The following is a 22,228-nucleotide window of genomic DNA, read 5'->3' as shown; positions in this document are numbered from 1 at the left end:
CTTTACCTAACCTTAATCTGCCGTTTACCACTGAAAAAAATGGACAATAAGTAGTCCAAAGTGTCCTCTCCCCGATCAGAAAAAAAGTGAGGGAATGGGGTGTCACACTTAATGGTTGTGTTTGAGAGCATCAAAACTGTAATACATCATGGGTAAATTGTGACTCACTGACGGATCGACAAATAATGAGTAGTTGATGCAAGGTGATTTGTAGATCAGTCAGTCGGCAGCCGCCTGCATCGTCGGCTGAGCTGTAGTCAATGAATAGCATTCTCATGTAGGTGTTCCTTTTGTCCAAGTGGGAAAAGACCGTGTGGAGTGCAATAGAGATTGCATCATCCATGGATCTGTTGGGGCGGAATGCAAATTGGAGTGGGTCTAGGGTTTCTATTGCATCATCCGTGGATCTGTTGTGGCGGAATGCAAATTGGAGTGGGTCTAGGGTTTCTGGGATAATGGTGTTGATGTGAGCCATGACCAGCCTTTCAAAGCACTTCATGGCTACAGACATGAGCGCTACAGGTCGGTAGTCACTTAGGCAGATTACCTTAGTGTTCTTGGGCACAGGCACTATGGTGGTCTGCTTGAAACATGTTGGTATTCCATACTCAGTCAGAGACAGTTTGAAAATGTCAGTAAAGTCACTTGCCAGTTGGTCAGCGCATAATCGGAGTACACGTCCTGGTAATCTGTCTGGCCTGCGGCCTTGTGAATGTTGACCTGTTTAAAGGTCTTAGTCACATTGGCTACGGAGAGTGTGATCACACAGTCGTCCAGCACAGCTGATACTCTCATGCATGCTTCAGTGTTGATTGCCTCGAAACAGGCATAGAAGTAATTTAGCTCGTCTGGTTGACTCGTGTCACTGGGTAGATCACGGCTGTGCTTCTCTTTCTAGTCTAGTTTGCAAGCCCTGCCACATCCTACGAGTGTCGGAGCCGGTATAGTACAATTAAATCTTAGTCCTGAATTGATATTTTGCTGGTTTGGTGGTTCGTCTGAGGGCATTGCGGGATTTCTTATACAGGTCCGGGTTAGCGTCCCGCTCCTTGAAAGCGGCAGCTCTACCCTTTAGCACAGTGCAGATGTTGCTTGTAATCCATGGCTTCTATGTTGTCTTGGCTGTGTGCTTATAGTTGTTATGATTTTGGAAGGTGAACCTTCACCCCAGTCTGAGGTCCTGAGCACTCTGGAGCAGATTTTCATCAAGGATCTCTCTGTAGTTTGCTCCGTTCATCTTTCCCTCGATCCTGACTGGTCTCCCAGTCACCGTCACTGAAAAAGATCCCCACAGCATGATGCTGCCACCACCATGCTTCACTGTAGGATGGTGCCAGGTTTCCTCCAAGTGTGACACTTGGCATTCAGGCCAAAGAGTTCAATTAGATCAGAGGATCTTGTTTCTCATGGTCTGAGAGTCCTTTATGTGCCTTCTGGCAAACTCCAAGCGGTCTATCATGTGCCTTTTACTGAGGAGTGGCTTCCGTCTGGCCACTCTACCATAAAGGCCTATTGGTGGAGTGCTGCAGAAATGGTTGTCCTTCTGGAAGGTTCTCCAATCTCCACAGAGGAATTCTGGAGCTCTGTCAGAGAAACCATCGGGCTGTTGGTCATCACCCTTCTCCCCCAATTGCTCAGTTTTCCCGGGCGGCCAGTTCTAGGAAGATTCTTAGTGATTCCAAACTTCTTCCATTTAAGAATGATGGAGGCCACAGTGTTCTTGGAGACCTTCAACGCTGCAGAAATGTTTTGGTACCTTTCCCCAGATCTGTGCCTCGACACAATCCTCATGGCTTGGTTTTTGCTCTGACATTCACTGTCAACTGTGGGACCTTACACAGACAGGTGTCAGACTTTTCAAATCATGTCCAATCAAATTAATCTACCACAGGTGGACTCCAATCGAGTTGTAGAAACATCTCAAGGATGATCAATGGAAACAGAATGCACCGGAACTCAATTTCAAGGCTCATAGCAAAGGGTCTGAATACTTATGTAAATAAGGTATTTCTGTTTTTTATTTTTAATACATTTGCAAAACTTCTACAATCCTGTTTTTTCTTTGTCATTATGGGGTATTGTGTGTAGATTGATGATTTTTTATATTTAATCCGTTTTGAATAAGGCTGTAACGTAACAAAATGTGGAAAAAGTGAAGGGGTCTGAGTACTTTCCGAATGTACTGTACAGTCACATCTGGAATTATTGCCTCCCTTGATAAAGTTTAGCAAAAAATACTGAGCTGTAGGCCTTTTGTATACAATTTGTTGTGAGGAATTAAATTATTTTATAGTAAAACAATTACTCAGAGAAATACATTGGATTTAACAAGTTTAAAAAAACTAATTTCAAAAAGATAGGTGTCAAAATTGTTGGCACCCCTAATGATTATTATAAATACATTTAATAAAATGTACTCTGCATTAACATTCTACAGTGGCAAGAAAAAGTATGTGAACCCTTTGGAATTATCTTGATTTCTGCATAAATTGCTCATAACATTTGATCTGATCTTCATCTAAGTCGCAACAATAGACAAATGCAGTCAGCTTAAACTAATAACACACAAATTATTGTCTTTTTCTTGTCTATATTGAATATATAATTTAAAGATTCACAATGTAGGTTGGAAAAAGTATGTGAACCCCTAGGCTAATGATTTCTTCAAAAGCTATTTGGAGTCAATCAATGAGACAAGATTGAAGATGTTGGTTGGAGTTGCCTTGCCTATAACAAACGCTCACACAATTTGAGTTTGCTATTCACAAGAAGCATTGCCTGATGTGAACCATGCTTCGAACAAAAGAGACCTCAGAAGAACTAGGATTAAGAATTTTTGACTTGAGGGCCTGCCAGGTGGCGCAGTGGCCTAGGGCACTGCATCACTAGCTGTACCACCAGAGACTCTGGGTTGGCCGCGACCGGGAAGTCCTTTGTTCGAGGCACAATTGGCCTAGCGTCGGTTTTGGCCGGTAGGGATAGCCTTGTCTCATCGCGCACTATTGACTCCTGTGGTGGGCTGGGCGCAGTGCGCGCTAACCAGGTCGCCAGGTGCACAGTGTTTCCTCCGACACATTGGTGCGGCTGGCTTCCGGGTTGGATGCGCGCTCTGTTAAGAAGCAGTGCGGCTTGGTTGGGTTGTGTTGCTGACAGTTCCTCTTTTTCTATGCACATACATTCAAGAATTCTTGTCTTATGATTCAAACACATTTCACTCCATGATACAGTGACAGGGTGGAATACTGTTAGTTATTATTTTACCATTACTTTAAAAGTATAAATCATTTAGTCATTATCTTACCTTCATAAACATATAAATCATATGGATTTCTATAACAGTTAAAGGTATCTCTAAAAGCCTTGATATTCATCAGTCCACGGTAAGACAAATTGTCTATAAATGGAGAAAGTTCAACACTGTTGCTACTCTCCCTGGGAGTGGCCGTCCTGCAAAGATGACTGCAAGAGCACAGAGCAGAATGCTCAATGAGGTTAAGAAGAATTCTAGAGTGTCAGCTAAAGACTTACAGAAATCTCTTGAAGATGCTAATAATTATTTTGATGAGTCTACGATACGTAAAACACTAAGCAAGAATGGTGTTCATGGGAGGACACCACGGAAGAAGCCACTGCTGTCCAAAAAAACATTGCTGCACGTCTGAAGTTCGCAAAAGAGCATCTGGATGTTCGACAGCGCTACTGTCAAAATATTCTGTGGACAGATTAAACTGAAGTTGAGTTGTTTGGAAACACAACACTATGTTTGGAGAAAAAAAGGCACAGCACACCAACATCAAAACCTCATCCCAACTGTAGAGTATGGTGAAAAGAGCATCATGGTTTGGACAGCTTGCGATCATCGACAGAAAAATTAATTCCCAAGTTAAGCAAGACACTTTGCAAGAGAATGTAAGGCAATCTGTCCGCCAATTGAAGCTCAACAGAAGTTGACAACAACCAAAAACACATAAGTACATCAACAACAGAATGGCTTCAACAGAAGAAAATACGCCTTCTGGAGTGGCTCAGTCAGAGTCCTGACCTCAACTCAATTGAGATGCTGTGGCATGACCTCAAGAGAGAGGTTCACACCAGACATTCAAAGAATATTGCTGAACTGAAACAGTTTTGTAAAGGGGAATGGTCCAAAATTCCTCCTGACCGTTGTGCAGGTCTGATCACAACTGCTGAAAACGTTTGGTTGATGTTATTGCTGCCAAAGGAGGGTCAACCAGTTATTAAATCCAAGGGTTCACATACTTTTCCCACCCTGCACTGTGAATGTTTACACGGTGTGTTCAATAAAGACATTAAAACGTATAATTGTTTGTGTGTTATTAGCTTAAGCAGACCGTGTTTGTCTATTGTTGTGACTTACTGTAGATGAAGATCAGATCAAATTGTATGACCAATTTATGCAGAAGTTCAGGTAATTCAAAAGGGTTCACATACTTTTTCTTGCCACCGTATTTAAAAAAATTATTCTCAGTTTAAGGAACTGTGGCCTTTCCTGGCTTCTTGTTTCACTGGGGTATAAAAATGAGGTTACACATGTGTCATGAGAATTTTCAATCCCAATGATAATAACTAACAATTATTTAAGCTTTGACCAATCCCCGAGGTTTGTAAGACCCGGGTTTAATAATAATTAGGCAAAGACTCCGTAAAGGTCCGTAAAGGTTATTCACGAGAAAGTTCTAAAGTCAAAATACAAAGAACATGTCATTTTATAACTCACTCCCTCCCTCCCTACTTACGCACATACCTACACACAGACAGTAGGTGGGATGTATCCTTCCCCATAGTTCTCACCACTGTTTATCACTAACAAGCTGGCAGTTCTATTCACCCGAGATTAGAGGGACCTTGATGGGACTCCCTTTCCTGCCATAAGTTTGTCAGAGTTCTAGCCAGGTCAGGTCATACACAGTTTAATTGTTCTCGCTATTTTCTTAGTCACACGCACACACACACACACACACACACACACATTTTAACTTGTCTCGACCAAACCTTATTAGATTGAAGTTTATCATTCTAATTCATTATACATGTTAAAGAATCTAATAATTACTAATAGTTATGTTTGTCTAATTATTCTTTATATATGTTACATAATGTCCTAATTGCGTTTCAGGGTGGAATTCTTTAGTCATTACCTTTAAACATATAAATTCCCTTATAAACATGTAAAATCCATCCGTCATCCAAAGGCAAAGAACTCAGAAAATGAAAAGAGACAAATATACCAATTGCACACTATTATGGTAACAATTAAAACCACTGAAACAGTGATACACTTGCCTGGTAGAGGACCCAAGTCTATCTTGTTTTTGTGTAAAGATCAGTATTTGTATTATCTATTTTATACAGTATTTTTTTCGTACCTTTATCAAAGGTGCCAATAATTTGGGATGTGACTACAATACATTGCATTACCATAGTCAAATATGGGTAGGAAGATGTCTTGTTCAAGTCTTTTCTCAATGTAATATGAGGGAAGGGTCAATGCCGCGTTGGTTCTTTTTTATTTAATTCCATTTTCCTCCAAGTGTTGCTGAATCTCCCTTTTACTTAATTTAATGAGAAACAAGACCCCCCCCCCCCAAAAAAAATAAATAATAGTTGGACTTTTAGTTGCTTCAAAGACAATTTATCATCTAACCATTGTGTATGCTGCAAGTCTTGCAGTCACTTGACAAAAAAAGTCATTGTCCAACTGCCCACAACTGAAAATAACTGCTCAGTTGTCATAAACCTTAGTCAACTCAGATAAATGTCAAATTTTACTCACATCTTATAATATAAAATTATTTCAACTTCCAAATGTATGTTTTATCTCAAATGGACCACCCCACATAGGTAACAACAACTAATGACAGTTAGATTTAATTTGTAACCCTAATGTACAGCAGTCAAGTTCTGAAACTTTGGCAACAACTTGTTTTTCATCACAGAGTCAAATGATGATGAAGAACAGCAGACAATTTAATTCTTATCAGGACATGACACAACTTCCTGTTTCTCAAGAATCTTAGAGAAAGAATAAAGGAGGAAGAAGGTGATCTCAAAATAAAATGTTATTTGTCACATGCGCTGAATACAATAGGTGTAGTAGACCTTACAGTGACATGCTTACATACAAGCTCTTAACCAACAATACAGTTTTAAGAAAAATAAGTGTTAAGTAAAAAAATAGAAAAATAAATAAGTGTAAATAAAAATAAATTGAAGAGCAGCAGTTAAATAACAGTAGCAAGCCTCTATCCAGGGACTACCGGTACAGAGTCAATGTGCGGTGGCACAGGTTAGTTGAGGTAATTGAGATAATACAGTGGGGAGAACAAGTATTTGATAACCTGCAAAATCGGCAGTGTTTCCTACTTACAAAGCATGTAGAGGTCTGTAATTTTTATCATAGGTACACTTCAACCGTGAGAGACGGAATCTAAAACAAAAATCCAGAAAATCACATTGTATGATTTTTAAGTTATCAATTAGCATTTTATTGCATGACATAAGTATTTGATCACCTACCAACCAGTAAGAATTCCGGCTCTCACAAACCTGTTAGTTTTTCTTTAAGAAGCCCTCCTGTTCTCCACTCATTACCTGTATTAACTGCACCTGTTTGAACTCGTTACCTGTATAAAAGACACCTGTCCACACACTCAATCAAACAGACTCCAACCTCTCCACAATGGCCATGGCCAGGGGTTGTGTAAGGACATCAGGGATATAATTGTAGACCTGCACAAGGCTGGGATGGGCTACAGGACAATAGGCAAGCAGCTTGGTGAGAAGGCAACAACTGTTGGCGCAATTATTAGAAAATGGAAGAAGTTGGGGTGTTTACAGACCTCTACATGCTTTGTAAGTAGGAAGACCTGCAAAATCGGCAGTGTATCAAATACTTGTTCTCCCCACTGTATGTACACTACTGTTCAAAAGTTTGAGATCAATTAGAAATGTCCTTGTGTTTGAAAGAAAAGCACATTTTTGTCCCTCAAAATAGCATCAAATTGATCAGAAATACAGTGTAGACATTGTTAATGTTGTAAATGACTATTGTAGCTGGAAGCGGCTGATTGTTTATGGAATATCTACATTGGTGTACAGAAGCCCATTAACAGCAACCATCACTCCTGTGTTCCAAAGACACGTTGTGTTAGCTAATTCAAGTTTATAATTTTAAAAGGTTAATTGATCATTAGAAAACCCTTTTGCAATTATGTTAACACAGCTGAAAACTGTTGTTCTGATTAAATAAGCAATAAACTGACCTTCTTTAGACTAGTTGAGTATCTGGAGCATTAGCGTTTGTTGTGCGACTGGCTTCCGGGTTAAGTGGGCATTGTGTCAAGAAGCAGTGCGGCTTGGTTTTGTTGTGTTTCGGAGGTCGCATGGCTCTCGACCTTCGCCTCTCCCGAGTCCGTACGGGAGTTTTAGCGGTAAGACAAGACTATACCTACCACTTGGATACCACAAAATTGGGGAGGAAAAGGAGTAAAAATGAATTCAAATGTAATTAAATAGAACTTGGATTAGCTAACACAACATGCCGTTGGAACACAGGAGTGATGGTTGTTGATAATGTGCCTCTGTACGCCTATGTAGATTTTTCATAAATCTGCCGTTTCCAGCTACAATAGTCATTTACAACATTAACAATGTCTACCCTGCATTTCTGATAAATTTGATGTTATTTTAATGGACAATTTATTTTCTTTCAAAAACAAGGACATTTCTAAGTCACCCCAAACTTTTGAACGATAGTGTACATGTAGGTAGAGCTAAACTATGCATAGATAATTAACATAGTCTAGCCACAGCGTAAAAGAGGGGTAGGGGACAATGCAAATAGTCTGGGAAAGGACCAAAAAACTGACAGCTGTGCCATATAAATTGCAAAATAGTTGTGAAGAGATTTGATGTACCCATCCTATGGCACATGGTTTATGAATTGATACTCAAAACAACGCCGGATTCAAAACTTAGAATTTTTCAATATAACTTACTATACAAAATTCTTGCAACTAATAGAATGTTTTATATATATATATATATATATATATGGGGGATACAACCTTCCCAGCTCTGCAGATTCTGCTGTGAGGGGGCAGAGTCATTAGATCATTTATTTTGGTATTGTCCATATGTAGCTCATTTTTGGTCATAGGTCCAGGAATGGCTGAAGAATTGCAAAATTTGCCTAGAACTAACACTACAGATAGCAATACTGGGTGATTTTAAAAAGCCATAATCAATCAATAATATAATAATTATTTTAGCAAAAATGTACAATCTGTAGAAGCTATAAGAATAGGAAGGTTCAATTATTTTGTGATGCATCACAGCATCAGGCCACTGTTGTGTCGTCAGCAAACTTAATGATGGTGTTGGAGTCATGCTTGGCCATGCAGTCATAGGTGAAGAGTGAATACAGGAGGGGACTGAGCTCACACCCCTGAGGGGCCCCCGTGTTGAGGATCAGCATGGCAGATGTGTTGTTACTTACTCTTACCACCTGGGGGCAGCCCGTCAAGAAGTCCAGGATCCAATTGCAGAGGGAGGTGTTTAGTCCCAGGGTCCTTAGCTTGATGAGCTTTGAAGGCACTATGGTGTTGAAAGCTGTGCTGTAGTCAATGAATAGCATTCTCATGTTAGGTGTTCCTTTTGTCCAAGTGGGAAAAGGCAGTGTGGAGTGCAATAGAGATCGCATCATCTGTGGATCTGTTGGGGCGGAATGAGAATTTCAGTGGGGTCTAGGGTTTCTGGGATAATGGTGTTGATGTGAGCCATGACCAGCCTTTCAAAGCACTTCATGCTACAGACATGAACGCTACGGGTCGGTAGTCATTTAGGCAGATTACCTTAGTCCCTGTGCCCAAGAACACTATGGTGGTCTGCTTGAAACCTGTTGGTATTCCATATTCAGTCAGAGACAATGTCAGTAAAGTCACTTGCCAGTTGGTCAGCGCATGCTCAGAGTACACGTCCTGGTAATCTGTCTTGCCCTACGGCCTTGTGAATGTTGACCTGTTTAAAGGTCTTAGTCACATTGGCTACGGAGAGTGTGATCACACAGTCGTCCAGCACAGCTGATGCTCTCATGCATGCTTACGTGTCGCTTGCATCGAAGCAGGCATAGAAGTAATTTAGCTCGTCTGGTTGGCTCGTGTCACTGGGTAGCTCATGGCTGTGCTTCTCTTTCTAGTCTGTAATAGTTTGCAAGCCCTGACATATCCTACGAGCGTCAGAGCCGGTATAGTACAATTCAATCTTAGTCCTGAATTGATGTTTTGGTGGTTTGTCTGAGTGTAACGGTTTTCTTGAGTTGAAGGAGAGGCGGACCAAAAGGCAGCGTGGTTACTTGTATACATCTTTGATAAAGTTGAAACCACGAACAGTATACAAAAACAATAAACGTGAAAAAACCCAAACAGCCTATCTGGTGCAAACAAACACAGAGACAGGAACAATCACCCACGAAACCCAACACCAAACAGGCTACCTAAATATGGTTCCCAATCAGAGACAATGACTAACACCTGCCTCTGATTGAGAACCATATCAGGCCAAACACAGAAACAGACAAACTAGACACACAACATAGAATGCCCACTCTGATCACACCCCGACCAAACAAAACATACAAACATACAAAGCAAACTATGGTCAGGGTGTGACACTGAGGGCATTGCGGGATTTCTTATAAGGGTCCGGGTTAGCGTCCCACTCCTTGAAAGCTGCAGCTCTACCCTTGAGCTCAGTGTAGATGTTGCCTGTAATCTTTGGCTTCTGGTTGGGGTATGTACATACAGTCACTGTGGGGGGGCGTCAGATGCACTTATTGATGAAGCCAGTGACGGATGTGGTGTACTCCTCAATGCCATCGGAAGAATCCCGGAACATATTCCAGTCTGTGCTTGCAAAACAGTTCTGTAGCTTAGCATCTGCGTCATCTGTCCACTTATTTATTGACGAGTCACTGGTGCTTCCTGCTTTAGTTTTTGCTTGTAAGCAGGAATCAGGAGAATAGAATTATGGTCAGATCGGCCAAATGGAGGGCGAGGAAGAGCTTTGTACACTTCTGTGTGTGGAGTAAAGGTGGTCTGGAGTTTTTTCTTTCTTCTGGTTGCACATTTAACATGCTGGTAGAAATAAGGTAAAAAGGATTTTAAGTTTCCCTGCATTTAAGTCCCCGGGCACTTGGAGCACTGCCACTGGATGAGCATTTTCTTGTTTGCTTATGGCCTTATACAGCTCATTGAGTGCAGTCTTAGTGACAGCATCGGTTTGTTGGGGTAAATAGACAGCTACAAAATATATAGATGAAAACTATTTACCTAGATAGTTGTGGCCTACAAATTTACAAAGACCGCCACCCCTTGTCTTACTGGAGGCAGCTGTTCTATCTTGCCGATGTAGAGTAAACATCGGCAGTTGTATATTATCCATGTCGTAGTTCAGCCACGACTCGGTGGAACATAACATATTACAGTTTTTTTTTATGTCCTGTTGGTAGGATATTCGTGATCGTAGCTGGTCTATTTCATTATCCAATGGTTGTACGTTGGCTAATAGGACTGATGGTAGAGGCAGATTACCCATTCGCCGTCGGATCCTTACAAGGCACCCCGACCTACGTCGCGGATATCTCTCTCTCTTTCTCATGCGAATGATGGGGATTTGGGCCTTGTCGGGTGTCTGAAATAAATCCTTTGCGTCTGACTCGTTAAAGAAAAATCTTTGCCCAGTACGAGGTGAGTAATCGCTGTCCTGATATCCAGAAGCTCTTTTAAGTCATAAGAGACAGTGGCAGAAACATTATGTTCAAAATAACGTGAAAAAAAACACACACCATAGCACAATTGGTTAGGAGGCCATAAAACGGTAGCCATCTACTCCGGCGCCATTGTTCTATATAAACCAAGTGATTGTCTAGGTAGGTATTGCTCCTGAGCCACACTTCCAAACCACTTCTTCAGTTCTGAAGACATTGGCTCGAATCGAGGTTGTACCTTTAGAATTAAAGAAAATTAACAACTAAAGAATAATTTTTCACTTCTCAAACCCCAGGACCATAGGCCGTAAAAACAAACACTGGTTTTCCAATGTCTGTGCATGGATATGAAATTTTGAAAAGTATCCAATTCCTTGAACTAGATGCTAAATTTTATAAGGAAGGGCGATATGGAGGAAGTTTCTGATGAATTGCCAGATACCAGTGCTGTAAACTTCTTGTGGTTTAGTGAGGTCCAGCCTATACTCTGGCATGTGACACAATGGTGGGTGAGACACTTAGCATTAGCAATAAAAGAGCACATGATAAACAACGTCAAGATTGAACACATAATGTGGAGGTAGCAGCATGCATACATACAGTCACATCTGAAATTATTGGCACCCATGATAAAGATGAGCAAAAAAAACGGAGCTATAGTCGTTTTGTATGCAATTTTGTTGTGGGGAAATTCTATTTTATAGTGTAACAATTGCTCAGAGAAAAGCTTTATTTAACAAGCAAAAAAAAAACAGGTGTCAAAATGATTTGTCAACCCTAATGATTCTTATAAATACAATTAACAAAAATGTACTCTGCATTAACATTCTACTTTTTAAAATTAATCTCAGTTTAAGGAACTGTATTGTGGCCTTTCATGGCTTTCTGTTTCACTGGGATATAAAAATGAGGTAACACGTCAAATTTCTGAGAGTTCTAGCCAGGTCATACACAGTTTAATTGTTCTCGCTATTTTCTTAGTCACACACACACACACATTTCTACTTGTCTCGACCAAACCTTATTAGACTGAAGTTCATCATTCTAATTCATTATACATGTTACAGAATCTAATAATTACTAATAGTTACGTTTGTCTAATTATTCTTTATATATGTTACATAATGTCATAATTGCACTTCAGGGTGGAATTCTTTACCTTTAAACATAAATTCCCTTATCAACATGTAAAATCCATCCGTCATCCAAAGAACTCAGAAAATGAAAAGAGACAAATATACCAATTGCACACTATTATGGTAACAATTAAAACCACTGAAACAGTGATAGATTTGGGTCCTCTACCAGGCAAGTGTATCTTGTTTTTGTGTAAAGATCAGTATTTGCATTATCTATTTTATACAGTATTTTTTTTCTTACCTTTATCAAAGGTGCCAATAATTTGGGATGTGACTACAATACATTGCATTACCATAGTCAAATATGGGTAGGAAGATGTCTTGTACAAGTCTTTTCTCAATGTAATATGAGGGAAGGGTCAATGCCGCGTTGGTTCTTTTTTATTTAATTCCATTTTCCTCCAAGTGTTGCTGAATCTCCCTTTTACTTAATTTAATATGAGAAACAAGACCCCCCCCCCAAAAAAATAATAGTTGGACTTTTAGTTGCTTCAAAGACAATTTATCATCTAACCATTGTGTATGCTGCAAGTCTTGCAGTCACTTGACAAAAAAAGTCATTGTCCAACTGCCCACAACTGAAAATAACTGCTCAGTTGTCAAACCTTAGTCAACTCAGATAAATGTCAAATTTCACTCACACCTTATAATATAAAATTATTTCAACTTCCAAATGTATGTTTTATCTCAAATGGACCAGCCCACATAGGTAACAACAACTAATGATAGTTAGATTTAATTTGTAACCCTAATGTACAGCAGTCAAGTTCTGAAACTTTGGCAACAACTTGTTTTTCATCACAGAGTCAAATGATGATGAAGAACAGCAGACGATTTAATTCTTATCAGGACATAACCAGACTTCTTGTTTCTCAAGAATCTGATAGAAAGAGTAAAAGAGGAAGAATGTGATCTATATAAACCCAGTGATGTGTCTAGATAGAGGTATTGCTCCTGAATCACACTCTGAAACCCCTCTTCAGTTCATCGCCTGATTTTGAATCCAACCAGGTGAGTAGTCTTCTTCTAATTGTCCAATTCATCCAGATGTGTTATCTTTATTAATCCTCTGTCCCATTTTCCCTCTCTATGCATATCTGCTTTTTATACTTGATTACAGTGGTTTAAAAGTGTCAGTTCACAGATCACAACAATAACATTTTTGTTAGTGTACTGTTCATCAAATAATTATTATGTTTCTCACAGCTGCAGCAATGGGAAATACAGGTACTCACATTGCCAATGCAACAGACGACAACATTAAGATTTTCTGCAAAAAGTCAAAGTTGGAACTCCAAGACACCCATGTTGACATTGGTGGAGAAATCTGTGTAGGGCTCATGGACATCCATGCCAAAGCTACAACAGCATCAACGCTGAACTTCGCTCGCAGTAAAGACGTTTCCATCCAATTCATCCCAGCGAGAGACTACATCGACTGCCCTGCCTTCGAGGTCATGTTTGTCACTGGAAAAACCGACAATGAATATCTCTTCCAAAACTACAAGGCGGTTAATTTCATTGAACAGCCTAGATCCTTCATCATCACCGCTAACAAAGCCATCAAGTATGCCAAGTCAGGAGAGATCTGGGTCGATGACCAGGGAAAAGATCACAAGCCTAAAACAACATTTGACGTTGCTACTCAAAGTAAACAAGTAACAGAAGATAAGGCAGTACAGATATCTGAAAAATAATATCTATTCTGCAATCCAAGCCAGAGATTTGCTCCAAAACCTAAATTTTTAAACATTTGTAAAATGAATCAGTGGCTTGTGTAATTTGGGAAAATATATGCTTAATAAACCCTATCAAGATGATATTGCATTCTTGATAGTGTCTGTGATATTGTCACCACTTGAAATTCTAGCTAATAAAAACATTTATGATAAGTGTGTAAATGTATTACATTATTAAGAGTGTGTCCAACAGGAAATACAGTGCACTCGGGAATGTATTTGGACCCCTTGACTTTTTCCACGTTGTGTTACATTGCAGCCTTATTCCCCTCAACAATCTATACACAATACCCCATAATGACAAAGAAAAAAAAGGTTTTGACCCAGATGCAGACACAGGAGGTGGATGGTTTAGTTCTCAATTTATTATAACACAGGGGCAGGCAAAGGACAGGCAGAGGTTTGTAACCAGGTCCGACATGTACAGGACGGAAGACAGCTCAGGGTCAGGGCAGGCAGAGGTTTATAAACCAGGTCAGAATCAGGCAGGTACAGAACGGCAGGCATGATCAGGGCAGGCAGAAAGATCAGAACCAAAATGAAACAAGATGAAATGGCAACAGACCAACAGAAATCAGGAGACAAAGGGCTGTAAAACAGTTTAATCCTAGATATGTGAAAGTTGGGATGTATACGGAGGGTGCGGGGCAACAGAAGACGAACAGCAGAGGGGCTAAGAATCTTAGATTTGGAAAAGGCAGATAAAATGAGGGGAAAGTTTATGGGAATCCACCCGGAGGAGCAGATCCCGAATGCACAGCCATAGCCTCTGCCCGAGACTAGCGGAGTGCAGAGGTCCGGTGGCAGTCCACCTGGTGGTGGTCTTGAGAAGAGGGGTGGTGTTGCTATCTGATGGAGGGAGACCAGTAACGAAGTCCAGGGATATATAAAGACCAGGGGCATTGAGGAACAGGTGGCAGACGGAGCTTGCTGCAGTCTTATTCTGAGCACACACAGTGCTGACGGCGACGAACACGGAGACATCAAGAACTATGGTGGGCCACCAAAAACGTTGTCATGCGAGGCCAGGGTCCTACAGGAGCCAGGATGGCAGGCAAGTCTGGAGGAACGAGCCCATTCCAGGACCGGGGAACAGGGCAGAGTCCAGGACAAACATCCGGTTAGCCGCCCACCCACCCAGGGAGCGCTGCGCCTCACGGACCTGGTTCTCTATACCCCAGATGAGTGCAGCCGCTAGACAAGAGGTAGGGAGGGTGGTCTCTGGGTCCAACGGTGTAGCAGCGGGGCTATAGAGGCGTGAGAGCGCATGCGGCTTCACATTCTTGGATCCCGGACGGTAGGAGATGGTACAGTTGAACTGAGTGAATAGTGTCGTGGAAATAGTTCTTAAATATATCTTAAACACTGGAGTTTGTAAGTTCAGAATAGGCTTTATTTCAAAGTAACAAGCCGAGCTGGTCCGCGGGCAACTGCCGGTCTCAGACTCGGATCTCTTTATATACAGTTTCAGTTTGACACATCATACATAGTCACGCCTCTTTATGTAAATGACCAAAACCTTTTGGTTTTCTGCCACTATTGTTTCCTAGTCTTACTTCTAATTTATCTAAGCCCATCGTTACTTGGTTTCCCCTCCTTTTATTAGTACACACTCCAGGACGTAGATATTATTGATGGCGTGACCATAGTAATGATACAAAAAATAACACATATAAACACATAATGCAGGTGCATGTGTGAGGATAATTATAAGATTATGTATTAGCTTCCCTTAAACCCATAATGATTCTGTTTACTACTTTAAGATTTCACAATACATGTATTGGAAAATTACCCATAATAGCAGGGCCCATCGAGCTTGCCTAGAGCCTCCACTCCTCCAACACCATTTTGACGCAAGTAGTTCTCGATTTCCCACGTCGTAGTTTCTCTCAGCGGGGTTAAGACAATGGGAAAGGAAAGCGCAGGGATGCAGCTTTTGGTCCTGGGCAGAACGCTGGGACAGGACGGCCCCCCACTCCGACGTCCGAGGTGTCAACCTCCATCACGGAAGCTAAGGTGCTGTAACCCGGGAGTAGCGGCGGTAGAAATGAGCAAACCCCAGGAAACGTTGCAGCTGCACTCTCGAGGTGGATTGAGACCAATCCACCACCGCTCTCACCTTGTCAGAGTCCATCTTAATATTTCCAGCAGCAATGGCTTACCCTAGGAAGTAGATGGTGGAGTGATGAAATTCATAATTTTCAGCTTTAACAAAAAGCTGGTTCTCCAGAAGATGCTGAAGGACCTGTCTTACGTGGACGAGTTCTTGAACTGACCGGGAAAAAACAAGGATGTCGTCAAGGTAGACAAATACGAACCGGTTCAACATGTCATGGAGCATATTGTTGACTAGGGCCTAGACAACTGTGGGAGCATTGATCAATCTGAATGGCATAACAAGGTACTCGTGGTGCCTGCTAGCCATGTTTAAAGCTGTCTTCCATTCGTCTCCTTCCTGTGTCTGAACCAGATGGTAGGTGTTCCGAAGGTCCAACTTTGAGAAATATTTGCCCCCTGGAGAGGCTCGAAAGCCAAGGAGATGAGTGGTAGAGGGTAACGTTTTTTTTAACCATGATGTCATTCAGGCCCAGGAGGTCGATACACAGGCGCAGGGTTTTGTCCTACTCCACAAAGAAGAACCCTGCGCCAACGGGGGAGGCAGATGGACGAATACTCCCTGCAGCAAGAGAGTCCTCAATGTATATTTTCCATGGTCTTGGTCTCTGGACCCGACAGGGAATGTGTCGTTTCCGGGAGAAGGTCCATAGCGCAGTCGTAGGGTCAATGCGGAGGGTGAGATGTAGTGTGGGCCTTGTCAAAAACCTCCTGGAGGTCCTGGTACTCTGCGGGAATGGCGGAGAGATCCGAGGAAGACGTCCCGGGGCAGGCTGCGCCGACTTCAGACCAGTGGCCCAGTCGATCAGAGGATTGTGCCTCTGGAGCCATGAAAACCCCCAAACTACGGGTGCGTGAGGGGATTCAATGAGCAGGAACTGCATAGACTCACTGTGATTACCTGACACTTTCATGTTAATGGGAAACATATTGTGAGTGACTCTGCCAATAGAGCGCCAATAGATAGATTGATATGTCCTGCTGTCCACAGTACAGACAGCTCTTGGTGTTCAGTCTGCGTAAGTGTTCAGCAGGAGACAATCTGGCTCTGCACAGTTAAATGGGCTCCGGAGGAAGTGAGTCGAAAGCACCTTTGTTATTCCCAAGGGTACTCGGGTGACATCGGATTCTCCCGGGGACTTCTCAGATTCCTCGGAGGTGAGGTCGGCACAGTGGATGAGCGAGTGTGACCGGGAGCAGACCTCCTCTCCCTCCAATGTTCCCGTAGCAGCCCATCGATCCGTATGGTTAAGGCTATGAGAGAGTCGAGATCCATGGGAAGCTCCCAGGCTGCGATCTAGTCTTTAACCACCTCCGATAATCCATGCAGGAACATGTAGAACAGAGCTTCCGGGTTCCAGGTACTCTCGGCGGCCAAAGTGCAAAAATCTACAGCATAGTCTGCCATACTACAGGAGTCTTGACGCAGTTGCAGTAGCTTACGAGCAGCCTCTCTCCCGGACAACGAAGAATCAAACACCTTTCTAACCTCCGCCACAAACTCCTCCAGACTGAGGCAAACAGTGGATTGTCGTATCAAATACGCTATCCTCAAGCGATCCGAGAGAAACGAAGAGGGCTGCAGCTCAAAGATGAGAGAACACTGGGAGAGAAAACCACTGCAGGATCCTGGATCCCCAGCGTAGTGCTCTGGAGGAGGTCAACAGGGTTCTCGGGAAGCCGGGGTAGATTGGGGAGAAGCGCCACTGGTAGCTGGGTAACTGAGTCAGGGGGGTTTCTGTTGTGGCTTGCTGCTAAGTAGATAACCCACAGAATTGCTCCAGCAATGCAGTGAAAGCGTGGCATTCTGCTGGAGTCCTTCCATAAGGTCTTGAAGTACTTCCTCGTGTTACCAATGGTGACTCCTTGGACGGAGACAGCGTTGCGGAGCTGGTCCGATGGGTCAGGTGGGTCTGGTGGGTCAGTCATGGCCAGTTCGTACTATCACGACTCAGGATATGACCCAGATACAGACACAGGAGGCCGATGGTTCAGCTCTGAGATTGTTTATTGTAACACGGGGGGCAGGCAAAGGGCAGGTTGAGGAAATCCAGAGGTTTGTAACCAGGTCAGAGTCTGACAGGTACATAATGGCAGGCAGGCAGAAAGGTCAGGTCAGGCAGAAAGGTCAGAACCAGAAAGGCTAGAAACAAAGAACTAGAGAGCAAGGAAAAATATTAAAACAAGATGAACTGGCAACAGACAAACAGAAAACGCAGGTATAAATACACAGGGGAAAACGGGAGCCAACTATTGGGGGGTGGAGAAAAGCACAGGACGGTTGAAACAGATCAAGGTTTGACAGGTTTTTAGACAATTTAGCAAAAAAAAAAAGAACTGAAATATTACATTTACATAAGCATTCAGACCCTTTACTCAGTATTTTGTTGAAACGCGTTTGACAGAGATTACAGCAGAGTCTTTTTGGGTATGACACTACAAGCTTGCCACACCTATATTTGGGGGGTTTCTCCCATTCTTCTCTGCAGATCCTTTCAAGCTCTGTCAGGTTGGATGGGGAGCGTCGCTGCACAGCTATTTTCAGGTCTCTCCAGAGATGTTCGCTGTGCTTTGGGTCTTTGTCCTGTTGGAAGGTGAACCTTCACCCCAGTCTGAGGTCCTCAGCGCTCTGGAGCAGGTTTTCATCAAGGATCTCTCTGTATTTTGCGCCGTTAATCTTTCCCCGATCCTGACTAACTCTATGTCCCCGCCTCTGAAAAACATTCCCACAGTATGATGCTGCCACCACCATAATTCACTGTAGGGATGGTGCCAGATTTCCTCCAGACGTGAAGCTTGGCATTCGAGTTCAATCTTGGTTTCATCAGATCAGAGAATCTTGTTTCTCATGGACTGAAAGTCCTTTCTGTGCCTTTTGGCAAACTCCAAGATGGCTGTCATGTGCCTTTTACTGAGGAGTGGCTACCACCTGGCCACTCTACCATAACGGCCTGATTGTTGGAGTGCTGCAAAGATGTTTGTCCTTCTGGAAGGTTCTCCCATCTCCACAGAGGAACTCTGGAGATGTGTCAGAGTGACCATCGGGTTCTTGGTCACCTCCCTGACCAAGGCCCTTCTCCCCCAATTGCTCAGTTTGGCCGGGCAGCCAGCTCTAGGAAGTGTCTTGGCTCCATTTAAGAATTGTTGAGGCCACTGTGTTCTTGGGGACTTTCAATGCTGCAGACATTTTTTGGTACCCTTCCCCAGATCTGTGCCTCAATACAATCCTCATGGCTTGGTTTTTGCTTTGACATTCACTGTCAACTGTGGGACCTTATACAGACAGGTGTCTGACTTTACAAATCATGTCCAATCAATTGAATTTACCACAGGTGGACTCCAATCGAGTTGTAGAAACATCTCAAGGATGATCAATGGAAACAGAATGCACCGGAGCTCAATTTCAAGGCTCATAGCAAAGGGTCTGAATACTTATGTAAATAAGGTATTTCTGTTTTTTATTTTTAATACATTTGCAAAACTTCTACAATCCTGTTTTTTCTTTGTCATTATGGGGTATTGTGTGTAGATTGATGATTTTTTATATTTAATCCGTTTTGAATAAGGCTGTAACGTAACAAAATGTGGAAAAAGTGAAGGGGTCTGAGTACTTTCCGAATGTACTGTACAGTCACATCTGGAATTATTGCGTCCCTTGATAAAGTTTAGCAAAAAATACTGAGCTGTAGGCCTTTTGTATACAATTTGTTGTGAGGAATTAAATTATTTTATAGTAAAACAATTACTCAGAGAAATACATTGGATTTAACAAGTTTAAAAAAACTAATTTCAAAAAGATAGGTGTCAAAATTGTTGGCACCCCTAATGATTATCATAAATACATTTAATAAAATGTACTCTGCATTAACATTCTACAGTGGCAAGAAAAAGTATGTGAACCCTTTGGAATTATCTTGATTTCTGCATAAATTGCTCATAACATTTGATCTGATCTTCATCTAAGTCGCAACAATAGACAAATGCAGTCAGCTTAAACTAATAACACACAAATTGTCTTTTTCTTGTCTATATTGAATATATAATTTAAAGATTCACAATGTAGGTTGGAAAAAGTATGTGAACCCCTAGGCTAATGATTTCTTCAAAAGCTATTTGGAGTCAATCAATGAGACAAGATTGAAGATGTTGGTTGGAGTTGCCTTGCCTATAACAAACGCTCACACAATTTGAGTTTGCTATTCACAAGAAGCATTGCCTGATGTGAACCATGCTTCGAACAAAAGAGACCTCAGAAGAACTAGGATTAAGAATTTTTGACTTGAGGGCCTGCCGGGTGGCGCAGTGGCCTAGGGCACTGCATCACTAGCTGTACCACCAGAGACTCTGGGTTGGCCGCGACCGGGAAGTCCTTTGTTCGAGGCACAATTGGCCTAGCGTCGGTTTTGGCCGGTAGGGATAGCCTTGTCTCATCGCGCACTATTGACTCCTGTGGTGGGCTGGGCGCAGTGCGCGCTAACCAGGTCGCCAGGTGCACAGTGTTTCCTCCGACACATTGGTGCGGCTGGCTTCCGGGTTGGATGCGCGCTCTGTTAAGAAGCAGTGCGGCTTGGTTGGGTTGTGTTGCTGACAGTTCCTCTTTTTCTATGCACATACATTCAAGAATTCTTGTCTTATGATTCAAACACATTTCACTCCATGATACAGTGACAGGGTGGAATACTGTTAGTTATTATTTTACCATTACTTTAAAAGTATAAATCATTTAGTCATTATCTTACCTTCATAAACATATAAATCATATGGATTTCTATAACAGTTAAAGGTATCTCTAAAAGCCTTGATATTCATCAGTCCACGGTAAGACAAATTGTCTATAAATGGAGAAAGTTCAACACTGTTGCTACTCTCCCTGGGAGTGGCCGTCCTGCAAAGATGACTGCAAGAGCACAGAGCAGAATGCTCAATGAGGTTAAGAAGAATTCTAGAGTGTCAGCTAAAGACTTACAGAAATCTCTTGAAGATGCTAATAATTATTTTGATGAGTCTACGATACGTAAAACACTAAGCAAGAATGGTGTTCATGGGAGGACACCACGGAAGAAGCCACTGCTGTCCAAAAAACATTGCTGCACGTCTGAAGTTCGCAAAAGAGCATCTGGATGTTCGACAGCGCTACTGTCAAAATATTCTGTGGACAGATTAAACTGAAGTTGAGTTGTTTGGAAACACAACACTATGTTTGGAGAAAAAAGGCACAGCACACCAACATCAAAACCTCATCCCAACTGTAGAGTATGGTGAAAAGAGCATCATGGTTTGGACAGCTTGCGATCATCGACAGAAAAATTAATTCCCAAGTTAAGCAAGACACTTTGCAAGAGAATGTAAGGCAATCTGTCCGCCAATTGAAGCTCAACAGAAGTTGACAACAACCAAAAACACATAAGTACATCAACAACAGAATGGCTTCAACAGAAGAAAATACGCCTTCTGGAGTGGCTCAGTCAGAGTCCTGACCTCAACTCAATTGAGATGCTGTGGCATGACCTCAAGAGAGAGGTTCACACCAGACATTCAAAGAATATTGCTGAACTGAAACAGTTTTGTAAAGGGGAATGGTCCAAAATTCCTCCTGACCGTTGTGCAGGTCTGATCACAACTGCTGAAAATGTTTGGTTGATGTTATTGCTGCCAAAGGAGGGTCAACCAGTTATTAAATCCAAGGGTTCACATACTTTTCCCACCCTGCACTGTGAATGTTTACACGGTGTGTTCAATAAAGACATTAAAACGTATAATTGTTTGTGTGTTATTAGCTTAAGCAGACCGTGTTTGTCTATTGTTGTGACTTACTGTAGATGAAGATCAGATCAAATTGTATGACCAATTTATGCAGAAGTTCAGGTAATTCAAAAGGGTTCACATACTTTTTCTTGCCACCGTATTTAAAAAAATTATTCTCAGTTTAAGGAACTGTGGCCTTTCCTGGCTTCTTGTTTCACTGGGGTATAAAAATGAGGTTACACATGTGTCATGAGAATTTTCAATCCCAATGATAATAACTAACAATTATTTAAGCTTTGACCAATCCCCGAGGTTTGTAAGACCCCGGGTTTAATAATAATTAGGCAAAGACTCCGTAAAGGTCCGTAAAGGTTATTCACGAGAAAGTTCTAAAGTCAAAATACAAAGAACATGTCATTTTATAACTCACTCCCTCCCTCCCTACTTACGCACATACCTACACACAGACAGTAGGTGGGATGTATCCTTCCCCATAGTTCTCACCACTGTTTATCACTAACAAGCTGGCAGTTCTATTCACCCGAGATTAGAGGGACCTTGATGGGACTCCCTTTCCTGCCATAAGTTTGTCAGAGTTCTAGCCAGGTCAGGTCATACACAGTTTAATTGTTCTCGCTATTTTCTTAGTCACACGCACACACACACACACACACACACACACATTTTAACTTGTCTCGACC

At 42.0% G+C, this 22,228-nt stretch overlaps 1 long non-coding RNA gene across 1 annotated transcript; it reads left to right on the top strand.

Moving 5' to 3' along the window:
• Window positions 1-12,587: 12,587 nt before the first annotated feature.
• On the top strand, window positions 12,588-13,817 carry LOC135511754 (uncharacterized). Its single transcript, XR_010451311.1, has 2 exons — window positions 12,588-12,936; window positions 13,132-13,817. It is a non-coding gene; the product is annotated as an uncharacterized LOC135511754 (long non-coding RNA).
• The last annotated feature ends 8,411 nt before the right edge of the window (window positions 13,818-22,228 follow it).

This window comes from Oncorhynchus masou, chromosome 24 (assembly GCF_036934945.1).
Source record: "Oncorhynchus masou masou isolate Uvic2021 chromosome 24, UVic_Omas_1.1, whole genome shotgun sequence".
NCBI lineage: Eukaryota > Metazoa > Chordata > Actinopteri > Salmoniformes > Salmonidae > Oncorhynchus > Oncorhynchus masou.
The sequence above is the reverse complement of the archived record's forward strand: the minus strand, read 5'-3'. Positions and strand labels throughout refer to the sequence as shown.